The sequence below is a fragment of the Nylanderia fulva genome, unplaced genomic scaffold (genome assembly GCF_048542155.1).
Source record: "Nylanderia fulva isolate GAGA-0341 unplaced genomic scaffold, ASM4854215v1 Scaffold41, whole genome shotgun sequence".
Classification (NCBI taxonomy): Eukaryota; Metazoa; Arthropoda; class Insecta; order Hymenoptera; family Formicidae; genus Nylanderia; species Nylanderia fulva.
This window is the reverse complement of record NW_028190488.1, coordinates 1,065,233-1,077,611: the sequence shown is the minus strand read 5'-3', so window position 1 is coordinate 1,077,611 and position 12,379 is coordinate 1,065,233. Positions and strand designations below refer to the sequence as shown.

The window sequence follows — 12,379 nt, the reverse complement described above, 5'->3', positions numbered from 1 at the left end:
GACAATGATCTTGACAAAAGAACGTACCGAGGAAAAGCTTCTAGTTACGTGCATTCGCTACGATGGGATCGTATTGTCGCTTGAATTACACGCTTCAAACACAAGCAATATTTGCTTAAGCGCCGACTCGACAGGACTATGTCGTGTTGTTGCATAAACTCTACTGCCATTCTACTTTCTTTCTTGTGAGATTTTTGCAGTGTAATAATACGAGTACATGATGTTTTCTTTTGTATTTTTTTTCTAGAGAAAAAAGAAAAATGGACACTTATTAATTAGAAAAAAGCAGTTCTGAAACAATGTAGATTAAGCTATTCTTAATTATTGGAATATCTTTTATATCTGTCGTCCACGAAAATTGGTAGTCTTCTCTTCAATATATAAAGAGTCATCTTTTGTGTGCAATTTCTGATTAACTTGGAGCTAGTTAAAAAGATATGATTTAATTACTTGTTTGCATTTTTGAAGTTGTGACCGATATTTTGAAATTATTTTAATCTTGTTTCTGAATCAAATATGCCCTTTATTCAACAAGAAAATTCACCTTGTTCTCGAAAGAAAAATGTTATTCTCAATCGAAGATACCAGTTTCTCTCTCGCAGTCTCTTGACGTTCCCTGCCAAGGAAAAGCCGGCTCGAAAAAAAATCCGTAGATAAAAAAGCTCGTTGTTTTTATTTTCCATGATGGGATATCTTTTATTTATCATCCCCGAAAATTAGTACACATGTAGTTTTCTCTTCAGTATATAAAGGAACCGTTTTTGCTGTGTGCAGTTTCCGATCAACTTGGAACTAGTTAAAAAGATATGATTAACTACTCGTTTGCATGTTTGAAATTGTGTTTTTTGTGATCGATATTTCGAAATAAAATTTTAATTTACTATTAAAGAGGATCGACGAAAAAGTTAATAATCTTGATTCTGAATTAAATATGACTCTTTATTCAACAAGAAAATTCACCTTGGTCTCGAAAAAAAGAAAGAAAAGTCAGCTCGAAAAAACGTGGCTTTGAAAAAATCCGTAGATAAAAAGGCTCGTTGTTTTTATTCTCTTTCTCTACGGTGGACCATCCCGTATGTATAATATGCATTAATATATATATGGCACCGGTTGAGCGTAAGATACGCGCACGCGGCGCGCGTACGTGTCTCCCTCGGCTTCGTGTCGCTTGAGAGGCATATCACACATTGAGAGGACGTGAGTCGCTTTGAAAAATCGTGCCCGATATGTCGGAACGAAGAAAAAGGGACGGCACGTGAGAGGGCTGGAAGGGAAAGGCAATGCCCGGTTTCTCCTCACACGCCGATCGTCGTCCGCGAGGAACGCGACGGCGCACCTGGGTTCTCTCGAAAATGCGATTATTGTATGTATGTGTGTGTGTGTGTGTGTATACTCGTTTCCAGAAAATTTTACGCGGCCCGGATAAGCCAAGATCGACGACGTAAGTGAAATTCTCGGTCTTTTGGTAGCGCGGCGCCGGAATCCCGAAATCTCGGAAGACTCCGGGTCCTACTTCAAAGAGGAGTCGTTCAGAACATCTCGTTTTTTTCCCTGAATTTTTTTTCCACAGATTTTCCACAATATTGTATATACGCTCCGGTATCGATCCTCTCTATCCCTTATGCACCTGCACGGAACGCAGATGTATACGCACGATTGGCTCTTCGTTCTTCGAAAATTTTACATCGTTCGGACAAGCAAGCGAACGACGGAACGACGTAAATGAAATTCTCTCGCCTTTGGTCTTTGACTGACTGAGTCGCGGAATTTTCGAGTCAGCGCTTTGACCTCAAAGAAAATTGACGAGCAGCCAGCTTTCCGATTTGCAAAAACTTTTCGCGGATTTTCCGCAAGACGATATCGATTCTCACGCATCTGCTGATTCGAATATAGCGCTTGATAACACAGCATATATTTTTGTACTGTTCCATTCGCATTTCTACTTCTACATAATTTATGAATAGATGAAATTCGAAATCATGTAAAGAAAATTTGGACATTCGGCCTTTCCGCGAAATCTAGGCAAATTCTTGCTTGCGTGATCCTATGAAATATTTAATACATTTTACAATTTTACGCTTCGTTTCTTACATAAGTAGCAAAATTATAGTCATTTTGACTTAATTTGATGTCAAAATGAATTTTTCTATCTGGGTTCTTCGTCAATGTGAAATAAAAATAACTCGATCAATATTTTTGACACAATCGCATGTCATTTGTAAGAGATGTTGAAACAAGAAACGCTCGTTTTATTCTTCATTTTTCATAGAATATGATATATATAAAAATGTCCACGATTTCCCGCGCTAAAATGCATTAAATGCAGACGCGGTGTCAAGTTTGCAGCTCTATCTGCGGCAATTTCGGGTAATGGCACGATAATAATAAGGAAATACCGAGTATCTCGGAGAACGAGGATATACAATATAAGTACGAGCCACTGTACCATGGTGCAATGATCGAGATTACAAAAACCAGAGGAAGGTGCATACGGTGCAAGGTGCGTTTGGGCAGCGCGGCGCTTTGATGAGCCCTCGAGGGATGCATTCGCGTGCTGCAGATGCAGTCTTGGAACCGCCCGACATAAAAAAAAATAGTAGAAGAGGTGAACCAGCACCGGCGAAAAATTACATATGTACAGAGTACGCGTGTCGTGCGTGTCGTCCGCCGTTTTGCATATCCACGTGTATGTATGTACGTGCGTAATGCGTAGCAATTATCAAAATTACGCCGTTCCTCGCTCGTGAAAAACGTCCAGAGAGTAAAATGAGAGACGAGATTTTTATTTCTCCCTCGCAAGATGTATCCGAAAGATTATACTTTAATTTTGCATCAAAAAAATTGCCCTTTCTGCGTGTAATAATTAGGGTGACCATCCGCCGTCCTTTATTTTACAGAACAGTCCTTTAAATAGCTGATGTCCTTTAGATTTATTCATTTTTCCAAAACTCAATTTTGTCCTTTATTATTTTATTTAGTTAGCGTTTTAATGCGTCTAATGTCGTAGTATTAACATATTGTACGGAAAATAACGAAACCAAGGATGTGTTTCAACAAAATCGAATCAGTTTCAAATTAGAAGAATATATGTACGTAGACTTCTGAAAGTCGCAGAATAACTTTTTGCTCGTCAATCTCCACTTTGGTCGCAAACTGATTTGGAAGGTTGAAATAAAGCTTTAAAATTGTCAGATTTGTTCTTTCAGAAAAATATGGTCGTACTGTAGTAATAATATAAAAGAAAAATATATTGGAAAAAATCAATATTACATATGTTTGCGAAATTGGAGAACAGTTTCTGATAGATGAATAATTATCATATTTTTAGATAAATTACGAATACTTATCTAAATAAAAAATTATTATTAGAAAGAAATACACACACACACACACACATCTTTATAATTACGTATTATTCTTTCTATCGTCTCTTGATAGAGCAACATTACAGATACGATGCTCATTTGATTAATTTTTCTATAAAAAAAAAACCTCAACTTGACGAAGCGTTCTCATCGAATAATACAACCGACGTGGAGAAGAAAAAGCGCAATTTCGTAAAGTCGACCAAATGACGGAATTACGCGGGGTCGAGGACTCGTGGGGGTTTCCGCGCAATCTCGCTCTTCCTAGGGGATGAATGCGACTCTAACGGGGCCACCAGGGAGCTATTCCATCGTGTGCCGCGGGGTCCATCGTCCGATCGTCGCAACGCACTACCGTTGGCTTTTAATGTCCAGCTGAGAGATTATTCGTCCCTGGAGGGTCGAGGCTGGAAATCGAGATCGAAACTGCTGTTTCGCATTCGGCGCGAGGATTTAGATTGAACATCGGCGCGAATACTATATAGCGAATATTATATACACGGACGGAAGAGCTTCGAATCAATTGTTGCAATAACGAGGAAAGGGTATCTACTATATTCCTCATCCGCAATCTTGTCTCGGATACGAGTTACGTGGTAATTAGTAATTAATTAGCAAAATCGGCGGCAGCGCAACTTGACGCAGTTAATCTAATGTTGCATTGAACAAATAAATAGAGATAAGACCGCATTTGATGTCCACAAGTACAGATATATAATAAATTTTGATTGATCTCAAATATTTATGAATTTAAAAATAAAATACAATATGAGACGATTTGTTGATGATTTTTGTTCTCGATCGAGAGAGATATATTTTTCCCGTCAAAATTACGCGATCCTGCTGACGTGATGGATGTTAGGCAAAAAAATGGTCGAGACTCGTTATGAGAAATGTTTTTCGGATAATATGCGCTGCGGCAAAATCTGCAGTATCGTCCTCCGCCCACGCTGCTCCTTCATGCGGCAATCGAATTTCTGGATGCGCCCGTGAACTTCGCCCTCGGGAATGCGACGTTGGTTGCTCGATCAGAGAAATCCAATTGTTCGCCGTTGATTCCTTTGTAATCGGCCGACCTACAGGTATCCGCCGCCGTCGGGCGTGCACACAGGTAACATTTTAAAGGGAAAAAAATTTCATTCCGATCTCGTGCCGATGCGTGATCCAGCTGCAGGAGCAGGATTCGCGATCGAAAGGGTACAAGGAGTATGGCTGCGAACAAAATGGTAAAAGGCCGGATTTAATGATGCGTTCTCGCAGAGATACAATAATGAGACCTGCAGACGTAACAGGGACCGATAGCATTTGGCGTATGTTCGTTCGTTCAATTTCGTTTCGATAAAAGTTTGCGCTCCGCCTCGGGTCATGCTGTCATGCTTCTGATATCAGAGAGATACTGCACAAAGCTAGGCGTGCTAGAATTAATTCAATAGCACATGAAGAGAAACAGACGCAGAGAGATAGGGCAGAGATATATGCAGGAAAATGCATCGACCTCGCGTTTGTCCTGCATCTATGCACTAATTAACTTGCGCATTACGTTCTTCAATAGTAAAAGATCCAAAGATAATTTGTTGGCTCGAAACAATGACTTCTAAGTGCACATGCATATATATATATATAAATACAACGAAGAGAGAAAGAGAAAAAATATGTTACCATAAACTTTCTTTTTTATGAATTATATACATATAATATATATATTATTTTTTTCTCAATATTATATAACTTTATCATTCTCTCCAAAAAAAAGAAAACATACTTAACTATAAATTATAACTATTATTTATTTCTCAATGTAGTTATCCTCTCGTTATCTTATATTTGAATGTGAGCTAGTAATCTTCTGCAATCTGTAAATTTTATACCCGATATCGATAAGAAAAGTTATAAGCATCCTCATAAAGAATTATAAAATATGATTTACATAAAATTATTCAAAATAACTAGCATGGCTGAAAACTTTTCAGAACTTTTCACTTGAAAAATGTTGCTGTAGCTTTCGCAGCGCTGCTTAAAAGCTTCGAAGCTGTCATATCGTAATTGGGACACTGTTGCAATTTCGTGTAACGATGAAACGTTAAAAAAGTACCGAATATTGCTACATATCATAAAAAGATATCGAAAAATTTTTACACGTTTTTAATACAAGAATATATATATATATATATATATATATATATATATATTTTGTATTAAAAACGTGTAAAAATTTTTCGATATCTTTTTATGATATATAGAATATATTATATATATAGATATATATATATATATATATATATATATATGATTTTGAAAAAATTCTTCTTCGTAGGAAATAATAATAACCGCAAAATGGCTCATCTGCGAGACACAAGTTACTCAAAAACAAAAAGTTATTTAAAGTTCTTCATAAAAGTTATTCAAAACGTTATTTATAAAGAGATGTTTATTATTATATTTTATTTAAATGCATACTAAAAATTACACACAATAAATATTCAAAGTATTCGAAAGTGGATATAGTTAATAATTCTTTATAATGTTATAGGGGGGATACACATATTGAAGATATAATAAATTCTTCCTTTTCCTCTGTCTAACTCTCTATCTTTATCTTTTTGTGTCTTTGATAATACAATTTTCTATATTATTATTCATAAATAATTTTTTATATTATTATTCGTTATATTACACAACATATTTATATATTTTTATGACACTAATAAGAAATATCTGTTTATTGCCTGTGACTCAACATAAAATGAGGCACATCTCTCTGATAAAATAGACTGTGTTTCTTGATAAGACCTGAAATAAATACATTATAAAATGTACATTTATGACGTTTATGAAAATTTTATAAACTTTATCTTACATTTTTTTTAACTTAATTTTTTATGCTGTAAAGAAGTATTCAAATAGATATAAAAGCACACAAAATGTCATTATTTATTACAAGTTTACGATATTTATTATATGAATATCAAATTTATCTTAAACTACGATATAAACATTTCTGATAGAATTTTTTATTGTTTAGATAAACATTTTATTACAAGTTCTCTTATAAAGTTGGACAAATCGAATACGATCGCCACTACAACTTATATCTTGCTTTACTAAATATTTCGAAGAATTATTAAACCATGAAGCCTAGTTTCATTTTTATATTCGTGCTCGTCTTGATTGTAGGAATTATTATTCCTAGTGAAGTAATTGCTGATTGTAAGTGTACAGGCGAAAAAATAATAGAGATAGTAAGAAAGGCTATGCCCATAGAATGTGGCGGCGAACATAAAGTTGAATAATAATTCTACAATGTAAGTAAATTTTGTAAATAAAAAATAAAACACCTATTTATTAAAAATAATATAAATGTATAAATTGATTCAATATATATATATATTTATATATATACAGGGTGTCCGGTAACTATGTTGAGTAAAAATGTTGAGAAGTCAATAATTTTCGAGTTATAAGCGATTTAAAAAAATGGGTTTTTTGAAAACTAAACGTTTTGGAGTTAAAAGTCTAACATAATTACATTCTTCAGTTAATTTCAGGTAGAGTTTACTATAATAAAATTTTAATTTGAGCTTAGTTATAAAGATACATAATGACAAATATTGGAAAGTTGTAAAAAATGATGACCTTTTTCGACATTTTCGTTGAGGAAAAATCGTTCCCAAATTGACCAAAGAATCCATTTGTGATCGTTGGTCCGTTAGTTACCGGACACCCTGTATATATACATAGTAATATATATAGTTTTTTGTATAACGTCTACTGAATAAAAAAAATTAGCTAAATCACTTTTAGATTTTTTAAATTCATATAATAGTATATAATATAAATACATAACACGTTAACATTATGTGTATTAGAAATTTAATATAACATGTCTATATAAGTTGAAAAGAAATTAATGGTAAATAATACTATAGAAATAATAAGAATTTTCATTGCTACATCTTTTAAATTTGATAAAACATTTCCTTTTAACAATATTATAAAATCTTATTTTATATATCTGATATAATATATATTCATTTAAATATTATTTAATATATATAAATATCATTGTACTTTGAATTAAAGAAAATAAAAGTAAGTATATTAATCAAAAATTAAAAGTTTTATACATATGATAAGTATTTCTTTCCTTTCATGCAACGCTCATATTAAATATAGTTATATATTTATATTAAATTAAGTTATAAATTCGAGATTTACGAATATTTTCAATTTGTATTGAATTTTGTCATTTCTATGTAATATATTTCTCATACATGTAGAAATATTCTGAATAAGATTTTTTCAAATTTAATACTATTATTATATTTTCTTTCAGATTTTGGAGATCCACCTATATGACGACATAAAAACAATGATACTGGCAACAATAATATACAATTAAACGATGAAGATATCCTGATGATGATGAAAAAATTTAATAATCTTAAGAAAATGAAAATATTCAAATTTTTTTTCAATAAATAATAAAATTTTACTTTATTCACTTCTACACATCTATATGTAAATTAAAAAAATAAATTGGAATAAATAATATTCAAAAAGAAGAAGAGAAGAATATTTTTTAACCTATCAAATTAAAATAATTCGCAACAAGTATAGACAATGTTATAGACAATTTATATTTGCAATTTAAGAAAACGAAAATAGATATGTGTATGCACATGCGTAAAAATAACGTTTAAGATTATCAGAAACGATAAACTGTAAATATCCTTTCTTAAAAAGAGAGATATCAATTGATGATTAAATGAATAATAAATAGAGAATAGCGAGCAATTAATAATGACAGTCTTTTTCCTTTGTAAAAAGAATATACATATAATATAGAAAACATACCTACAAAAGTCATTGCTATTTTTGTTGAATTGTTATTTCATATTTTGGCATTATCAGTTTTTATATTATTTAATGGATTTTTATATTATTTAATGCTTTTCAAAATAATTTCTCTCCTTAAGAAAAAAAAAGCAATAAGAAATTTAAAAGATTATATATGATAAACTTCTATTAGTTAGCCAGACAGTTAAATAAATAAGAAACCAATAATCGACTAACTCTGGCTTCAAAAATTATTTATTAATTAATTTTCGACGTTTCGGCCATCGATTTTGGCCCTTCTCGAATAATGTAATAGATGATCAACATGTAAAAGATATATGTTATTATATATATAATATAATATATTATATTATATTATATATTATTATATTATATTATATATTATTATATTATATTATAATTATATTCACATATAATTCACCTAATTTCTATTTTTTTTATTAATTGAAAAACAACTAAATAACAAAATTAATAAATAACAATTATACACAAAATCCTTTATAATTGCATAACTTTCAATACAATAACCCCTCGATACACATAACTGTCAAAATATGCAATGATAGCGGCTCACGAAGCAAACGCAACGATAGAACCAATCGGCATCGCGGATTAAAGGCAACAATACACTTCGAGACTTCGATAAATAAATAACATGCCTTTCTTAGAAATGCATGCATGCATGCATTATTATATTATTATTAATCATATCAACATATGTGAAATAAAATTTTATGTTACTATAAATATTCTTTTTTATAAATCATTTCAATTTTTATTGTATTATGTAAAATTAGACACAACAAAGATGTTTTTTCAATTCTTTTTTAATTAACTTAAACATTTCAGTCTTTTTTTTGGACAATCTTTAAGAACATTGGACAATGTGGACGAATACGGGAAATTTTTTTTAATTAATTTGTTGAAGATGATGCAAAGGAAGGATCGAAACGTTCAAATTAATTAAAAAAGAATTTAAAGAAGAAATTTGTAGCGTCTAATTTCCGCGTCGATATACTTCTTAGTCCGTTTCCTACCAGAATTTGTATTATTTTTTTTTTTTTACATATATAATATTATTAATGTTTATCTTACATAATACTAATAAATTTATATGTTATTATTATAAGTTTTACTAGAATCTAAAATATATTAAATTAATATTATTTTATTTAACAGAATTTATTTGAACAAAAGGACAATTATGATATACATATAATCTAATAAATTTATATTATTTTCAGTTTAAATGTTTTATTTTTATATTTAAAAAATACTCACAGTAAAAGGTTAGACGAGATCAGGACAGATCTAAGAGTGTTAATCCTTAAAAACTTCTTTCATTAGATTCTGAGCATTAACCCACGTTTTATTGAGATTTATAAATAATACATCTTTGAAGATATTTTTAAGGGTATAAAAATCAGTTGCAACTTTAGCATAATGACTCTACTAGAAATAATAATTTCTATAATTATAACAACACAAGAGCTAAGTTTGTCTTCATGGTTTATTTTTTCGTAATACTCGATGAAGCAAGATTTAAATTCTAATAAAAATTTTATTTGACCTGTCCCATTTTATAGGCAGACATGTGTATAATAAAATTTTTATCTAAGTAATACACAATTCTATCATAAATATTTATTGTTGCACTTTTAATGTAAATATGATATTTATATATATGATAAATGTTATAGTTATAATAAACAACGACATGTTTTATGTTTTTCGTGTTTGTAATCTATATTCGAACTTATTTACAGCATATAGATATGAGATAAAAATTGTCATAAATGCATATTTTTTATTATATTACGGTATGTTTTTTAAATATTTTTTATTATTGAATATTGGACCATTATTAACTTCTTTATATTTTTAAACAAATTCTTTCATTTTTTAAAGAATGTTATTATGGTTGTGTCCTTTAGATAGTATAACGTTATGTTATGTCACGTGTTTTTTTAATATTTTTTATTATCAAATAAAATTTATAATAAAAAATGGATTTATAATAAAAATATTAGAAAATATTAATAAAATCTTCCATTTGATAATAAAAAATATTGAAAAAACACGTTACATATAACATAACGTTATACTATCTGAAGGATACAACCATAAAACATTACACTCTTTAAAAACTAAAAGAATGTATTTAAAAATATTAAAAAATTAATAATGGTCCAACGTTCAATAATAAAAAATATTTAAAAAACACATGACGTAATATAATAAAATACCTATATGCATTTATGACAATCCTTATCTTATATGTATATGCTGTAAAGAAGTTCGAATATAGATTACAAACACGAAGAACATAAAACATACAACATAAAACATCAATATCATATTTACATCGAAAGTGCAATAATAAATATTTGTGATAGAATTGTGTATTACTTAGATAAAAATTTTATTATACACATGTTTGCCTATAAAATGGGACAGATCAAATACAATTTCTACTAGAACTTAAATCTTGCTTCACCAAGTATTGCGAAAAAATAAACCATGAAGGCAAACTTAGCTCTTGTGTTTGTGATTGTTATAATTTTAGGAATTACTATTCCTAGAGAAGTCATTGCTGAAGATACAACTGACAATTTGCATACCATTATAAAAATCTTGAAAAATGTATCACTTAAATATCTCGATCAAACGTGTCTTGATGCTCGGAATCTAATCGAAAATTTTGAAGGATTAAAGCTCTTAAACCTGTCCTGATCTCGTCTAATCTTTCATTGTGAGTATATATTTTTTAAATATAAAAATAAAACACTTATACTGAAAATAATAAAAATTAATAAATTATGTAATCATAATTGTCGTTTTGTTCAAATAAATTCTGTTGAATAAATTAATATTAATTTAATATATTTTATATTCTATTAAAACTTATAATAGTAACATATAAATATATTAGTATTATGTAAGATAAACACTAATAATATATTATATATACAAAAAAATATATAATACAAATTCAGGTAGGAAACGGGCTAAGAAGTATATATTGACGCGGGAATTAACCGCAACAAATTTTTTTTTTTAGTTCTTCTTTAATTAATTTGAACGTTTCGATCCTTCCTTTGCATCATCTTCAACACATTGGTTAGCAAAAAATTTCCCGTATTCATTCACATCGTCCTATGTTCTTGAAGATGGTTCAAAGAAAAGACTCTAAAATGTTTAAATTAATTATAAAAGAATTGAAAAGACATATTTGTTGTGTCTAATTTTTGTGACTGGTTCTTATTAGTCCGTTTTCTACAAATTTTAATTTATACGTTAGAATCTTTTCGTTTTATTATTAAAGAATTTAACTATAGAAGATTTTAATAAAACTGATTTCATAGAAATTATAAAATAAATTTGATATAGTTTTAACAATTATACATGCGAATTATATGAATAATAAATTAGTTTAATTTAGCTTAATTAATTTAGCTCGTTCAGTTGGCCTACATTTTTCTTTTCATTTTGATATAGTTTTATTTTAAATTTTCATTAAATTATATAACTCGTGTGTATTTGTGTGTGTGTGTGTGTGTGCGTGCGCGCGCGTATGTGTGTGCAGATTATTTTTAAAAACTTCGAAACAAATTTTATCTTATTTATATATTTTATTTCTATGCGATTTCTTCTTTTTATTGCAGGTTTGGAAAAAGGCTATAAAACGTCTATAATGGCATAAAAATGGAAATGCTGACAACAATTATATACAATCAAACGACAATATATATTATATAACATATTCTGTCGATTCTTTATTAAAAATTTAATTTTATTGTTAGCACAACTTTAAGGAAATAAAAATATTCGAATCGATAAATATTTCTTTTCAATATATGACATTTTTTATTTTTTAAAGAATTGTTTTGTCTAAAATAAAATATTCTAAAATATATTATAAAAATATAAAATATTTTGAACATGCATATGCGCGCGCGTATGTGTATAAGTTGAAAGATTAATCAAAATAAATAATTTGTGATCTCAAACCAAGAGATACAGTTCCGATTAATTAATTTTTCGTGCTTTGGCTCTGTTGGCCGATTTAGAAAACATCATATTTATATTCTTTATATTGAGAGCCGATAAAAATATTTATTTCTGACAAAATAAATAATATTAAAAACATACGCACA

At 29.4% G+C, this 12,379-nt stretch overlaps 2 long non-coding RNA genes across 2 annotated transcripts; one reads left to right on the top strand and one right to left on the bottom strand.

Moving 5' to 3' along the window:
• Nucleotides 1–6,483: 6,483 nt before the first annotated feature.
• Nucleotides 6,484–9,781, bottom strand: LOC146721804 (uncharacterized). The gene is made up of 2 exons (XR_014925499.1): nt 9,504–9,781; nt 6,484–7,087 (listed from the first exon to the last, which is right to left on the bottom strand). It is a non-coding gene; the product is annotated as an uncharacterized LOC146721804 (long non-coding RNA).
• Nucleotides 9,782–10,601: 820 nt separating this feature from the next.
• Nucleotides 10,602–12,063, top strand: LOC114939824 (uncharacterized). The gene is made up of 2 exons (XR_003821339.2): nt 10,602–10,974; nt 11,888–12,063. It is a non-coding gene; the product is annotated as an uncharacterized LOC114939824 (long non-coding RNA).
• Nucleotides 12,064–12,379: the final 316 nt, after the last annotated feature.